This window comes from Anabrus simplex, chromosome 11 (genome assembly GCF_040414725.1).
Source record: "Anabrus simplex isolate iqAnaSimp1 chromosome 11, ASM4041472v1, whole genome shotgun sequence".
Lineage (NCBI taxonomy): Eukaryota > Metazoa > Arthropoda > Insecta > Orthoptera > Tettigoniidae > Anabrus > Anabrus simplex.
In genome coordinates this window covers 14,363,378-14,369,378 of record NC_090275.1, presented here as the reverse complement: position 1 = coordinate 14,369,378, position 6,001 = coordinate 14,363,378, and the positions used below count along the sequence as shown (strand labels likewise).

The 6,001-nt window shown below is 37.4% G+C and overlaps 1 protein-coding gene across 4 annotated transcripts in view; it reads right to left on the bottom strand.

Moving 5' to 3' along the window:
* Nucleotides 1-6,001, bottom strand: part of LOC136883328 (ESF1 homolog) — a 94,669-nt gene that overhangs the window by 185 nt on the left and 88,483 nt on the right. The window lies entirely within an intron of this gene.

Below are 6,001 nucleotides of genomic sequence, written 5' to 3'. Positions count from 1 at the left end.
TTTGAATGATTCCAATCACAAATTATGCTTTCCTTAGACCCACTTATTAAAATATGTTGAGAGGGATTTTGATTTTCATTCCTGCATTTAAGAACACCACAACTGAGTGGGAGATGGCATGCATGAGTAGGCTTAGAATCAGAGACTCCACGATGCAAGTGAACTATTCAACACACTGTACGCTACCTGATCAAAAGTATTCAAACAACCCTCTGAGCACATAAACTAGACCCTACATGTCATTATAACTGCTGTGGCTGAGGGCTCAATGTTGTTCAGTGCTACAAAATATTAGAAGAATGGGTGGAACAAGCGAGCTAATTGGCTTCAAACACAGAATGGTTATTGCGTGCTAATCTGTCAGTATCGTCCTTGCATTATATCTCTACCACTGAATTTCTAAGAATGTGAAAGAAGCGCTGACAGCAACTAGACCTATTCCTAGTCATATGACATTCTTCCACATTGTGAGTCTCGAGAATATGAATAGAAGCGCTGACAGCTACTACACCTTTCTCTTTCTTAGAAATGCAGCAGTCACCCGGTGGCAGAGATATAATGCTAGGACAGTACCATTTCCACCCTTCTGACAGTGCCCAAGTCAACCATTAGGGAAATTGTTAAGTGGAAATGGAAAGACATAAATATGGGCTTGCTATTTTATCAATTCCACACAGCAATGCAGAATGTGAAAGGATTTTTATCAAAGTCACAAAGACAAAAAACAGTTCAGATCCTTGCTGTCTTAGCAACCTGCTAAGTACAGAATGTATTGCAGGTTAGGGCAAGCCTTCGCCAGCAATTATTGGAGTGATCATTCAATGATTTGATCTTGAAAATATTTCTGTTGACTTTTCAAGAAATGCAAGATTTTTCCTGTGCTACTGAGATGATTTGGAAGATTTTGGTACAAACCGCACATTTTAACTTCCTCGGGTTTAAGAGCTTGAGTTTTGTGAAATATACAAGTTAGCGTTTATATATATGTCATTCGTATATAGATTCACTCCTAACGCCCAACTCACAGGCCAAGTGCACAGCAGTGAGCCCGGGTTTCAATTTGCTGCTTCTTTTTTCCTATTACAGTTACCGTTTTTCTCAAGAGAAATCAAACCGGTCTGTTTGTGCTGCTGAATAATTCAATTTACAGTGCTGTCATCAACACAAAATTTAATAACTATAAAAATTTCATCATGATCTGTATTGACAGTTGTTACAGCTGGTAGGTAATATGGGTTCACCTATTCAACACAAGGCTAATGATAACTATAATTTCTCAATAATCACAGTATTAGCACAACTCAGGCCATCTTAAGCCATTAAGATTTTTTTAAATTGCCATTAATAAAATGGAATATACAAAGACATCTAAAAGAGAGGAAATGCATTAAAATCAGGTCATAATGAAAAACTTTATGACACCGATGTCCACAAGTCACAAAACATTATACTGTAAAGGTACTGTGCAATGTTCAATCTTACTGGGCGAGTTGGTCGAGCAGTTAGGGCCACATAGCTGTGAGCTTGCATCTGGGAGATAGTGGGTTTGAACCCCACTGTTAGCAGCCCTGAAGATGGTTTTCCACAGTTTCCCATTCTCACACCAGGCAAATGCTGGCGCTGTACCTTAATTAAGCCCACGGGTGCTTCCTTCCCACTCCTAGGTGTTTCCTATCCCATGGTCTCTATAAGACCTATCCGTGTCGGTGCGAATTAAAGCAAATTGTATTTAAAAAATTTCATTCTTGACTTGCTTGGTCTTGAAAAATAACCTTTATACACTTTTAAATGATCGAGGGGTACATCTATAATAATTACAGAGATGATTAGTGTTAATCTGTCAATACAGATCAGACCAGATGTCTGTAAAGAAAGAGGAAAAAAAATGTGAACATGTCTGAACTGCTGTAGGGAAACACAAAGGCAGAGAAATGTATAACGAGAACTTACCCCGCCTCTCTCAATCTTACGCAGCTCCAAGGGAGTCTTATGTCATTTTATTCGATATACGTAATTATCTCGCTTATTACAAGTTATATACGTTTTAGAAAGAATTATCTCAGTTCGCTACAAATACAATACCAATAAGAGCAAAAGCTAGGAAGCCCCCATCAGTCCATTACCCCTACTTCCCCTTCCTCACTCCTCCCGCAACATGAGTCCCCACCGCCAGCCTCTGCTGAAACCTAACATTCAGTGTGCTGCACTTTGTCAATGACATAACTCCCTTGGAGCTGCATAAGAGAGGGGGGGAGGGAAGTTATCGTTGTACATTTCTCTGCCTTTTTCGTTTTACTACACCATTTCAATTGTTTTCACTTTCCTTTTCCTCTTTCTTGACAGACATCTGGTCTGATCCGTATTGACAGATTAACAGTTACTGGGCTACTACTCATCTCTGTAATTATTATAGACTAGCTGATGTACCTGATGTATACAGAATTCTAGGTTAGGGTAGTGTACACGTTGTAAGCAAGTTTGTATGAAATTGCATAGCTCTTAAGGTTACCCTAGAAACGTGACGGGGAAGTCACCAAACATCTTTTCTCATATGAAGACTGAGTTAGGGAATTTTCACCGTAATGGTAGACCTGCTTGCCTACCATCAGTCACAATCAGGTTGGGGAGCTTTCATTACAATGGCAGACACTCACTCTCCACCTGCCTTTTTACATCCTCAGAAAGACTATCCTAGCGGTTTTCCCAACTCGAACATACATTACAATGACGTCGGTAGGAATGGCGTGATTAAACGCAATGCTTTCATATGAAATACTCGATCAAATGAAAAACCACACATTTTCTCACTTTTAACGAACAGGACTAAGCTGCCGATCTAACAGTCCAAAGTTCCAGAGCTGGAATGACCAAGCCGTAGACTGCCGTGAGCCATGAACACTCTTAGTCTTTTTTTCGGCGGAGGAGGGGTCGAATAGTGGAGAGTCCCAGGGCAAAAACTATGCCCTTTTACTGATCTGTTTCCTAGGAGTACCCGATGAGTCGGAAAATCTCAATTCACTACACTGGTGGCAGAAAAATCTATCTGACTTGGAGGCAAATTTTTTCTCCAAGCCAAAGGAGAAACCCCATCTTCACTTGCTAATTTGGAATAAAATGAATGTAGAATTTAATAAAAATGAAGAGGAAGAAGCTTTTCTTAAGAAACGCCTCTTTTCAGGGTTGAATTTTGAGTTATTTAGTAAATTGTGATGCTATAATTTGGAATAACCCTAATTTCTAGACTAGGCCATACTACTACCACTACTACTCCTCCTCAACTAAGTGAGTCTCTGCCTTACGTATGCCCACTGCTCATTCAAAACAGCGCATTAGAGTAGGGATCGAATAGCTGGAATCCTCCAGTGTGTTATGTACCAGCTGTATCGTATGAACCAGAGGAATGGCATGCTAAAGAAGAAAGTTTTCTAACTCTCCGACTATTTCCTGCCAATAATCAGTCAGGCTATTACACTCGGTACGCAGCAGTAATCCCATCTATCGGAGTTGAGAGGCAGTATAAGAGACAAAGAACATTACAACAAACAATGGTCAATGTAATGTTATTGTTGATCAATGTTATGCGCTTTCTATATTGTTGGCCTTCACATTTAGTTTTCTTCCAACTCTGAAATACCACTCTTACCATATTAAAAATTAAATAATTGAAGTTCAACCAATTCAATACATAAAAGAAAGAAATGTAGTAATTACATTCTTATTTAAATGGGACCGGTTTCGACCCTAGTCCAGGTCATCGTCAGCCGTAAAAACAAGTAGGCGAAATCACACAATGTTTATGAATATTGGAGAAATGGATCAGTTTCACACTCTGTCAGACACAAAGTGTTGTGACTTGGAGTCCATTTCTCCAATATTCATAAACATTGTGTGATTTCGCCTACTTGTTTTTACGGCTGACGATGACCTGGACTAGGGTCGAAACCGGTCCCATTTAAATAAGAATGTAATTACTACATTTCTTTCTTTTATGTATTGAATTGGTTGAACTTCAATTATTGAATTTTTAATGTTAATAATTTCAATACGGAACAATGAAATTTTTATCTTTAAACTCTTACCATAGTCGGTACATTAAAACTGAATAAAACATAAATGGACGGAAATTGTATTCTCTCCAACTTTTATTATGTAGTACCTTTCAATAGGACCAATAACATAGGTATTTAAAAATTACATTTTAGGCGCCTTCCCCTAAACTACAATTTCACTCAGTGTGAATTAAATGATTTATATTCTAGATTGTAGTGGCTCATTCTCCGACTTCGCATACAGATATTCAATGAGATAGGACCACTAATAATATAAATATTTAAGAATTAAGTTTTAGGTCTTCCCCTAAACTACCATCACTTGGTGTGAATGAAATTATTTATAGCCTAGATTGTAGCGACTTATTCCTCGACTTTGCATACCGATTTTCATTAAATTCTCTCTAGCCGTTTTCTAGTGATGCGTGTACATACATACAGACAGAAATTACGGGTAAGTAAAAAGTGCATTTCCTTGTTACTGTGGACATGACTGATACAGAAATACCATTATTTCAAATTCTGTGCAATGTACAGACAAAACTCTTTTTTTTATATGAGGCGTATAGTTTCAAACACGACCAAGTCCATCTTTTGCACGTTTTGATGTTTTGACTTCCATGGATACCTCTTTACAAGATGAATACAACGAGAATGAAAGTGGGTTTCAAATCCGGCCAGATCACATTTAAAATTACAGCAAAGAATGACGTTTCATGTCAAAGTCAGCCAAGTCCCTGTTAACCCACACGAGCCAATAACCCTACGCTATTCAGTCACGTGGTTTCTTCCGGTTAAATGGTTGACTGAAGTTTGTTCGAGTCATGTGTGGTGGTTTTGTTTGCGTGTATTTTTATAAACATTTTATAAATAATAAATATATATAATTAATTGGTCGTTTTTAATAGTATTCATACTTGCTGTGCAAAAAAACGGAGGAAATACATAGACGCCATTCCAGAAAGCGGCAACATGATCCTTCCACCTGGAAGCGCACGAGGGATAAACAGCTGAGATGAGTACAATCAACAACGTGTTAGTGGTGATTCAATCAAGACTTGGTGATGTGTTTCGAAGGCACGATGGTATTGAATAGGTATAATATGAAGAATACACATTGAGGTAACTATATGTTAATTAGCCTCTACATTGGTTACAATGTTGGGTAATTTTACACAAACATAATGTTTAAAATAATAATTTTTAAAAAATTTCCACTAAATCTTATAACATTTTTGATCATATTTGTTCCTAATAAAGTCAAAATGAGCACAGTTGGAAAACAGGCCTAATCTAGATTTCTTTTTTTCCTTACGTATTCCGTGACGTCTTTACCACAGTACCCAAGCTGTAATCACAGAGGAACAAAAAAGTTTAGGCTACTGAAAATGAAAGATATAAAAGACTTTCATAGTGCATACTAAACAAGATGCTTTTATTCTAAGGTACTCTCGCATAAGCATACCCAAAAGACGGTGAAGCAGAAATAATGCATGTTCAGCCAAATTTTCTAATCTAAGTTTCAAAGACAGCCAAGTCCTCTTAGGTAAGTTTCAAAATTGGCCAAGTCCCATAGTTAGTTTCAAACATGGTCAAGTCCAAATTTTAAAAACCATTTTTCAATTCATGTAATATAATTATACTGTAAAAATTGTATGATAACGAATTAGAAGCCTCTGTCAAGCAACATAAAGAATACGATGTCTGAATATATATGAATTAATATCCTAAACAAGTTTTTGCTTCTCCTGAAAAAAAACAGCTCAACGGATTTGGTCGTGTTTGAAACTATACGCCTCATATATAGATGTACCGCTCGATCACTTACAAGTGTATAAAGGTTATTTTTGAAGACCAAGGAAATCGAGATGAACGTTACACTATACCTTGCTAGTATTGTAAATTTACGGTATAATGTTTTGTGACGTGTGGACATGAGCGTCATCAAGTTT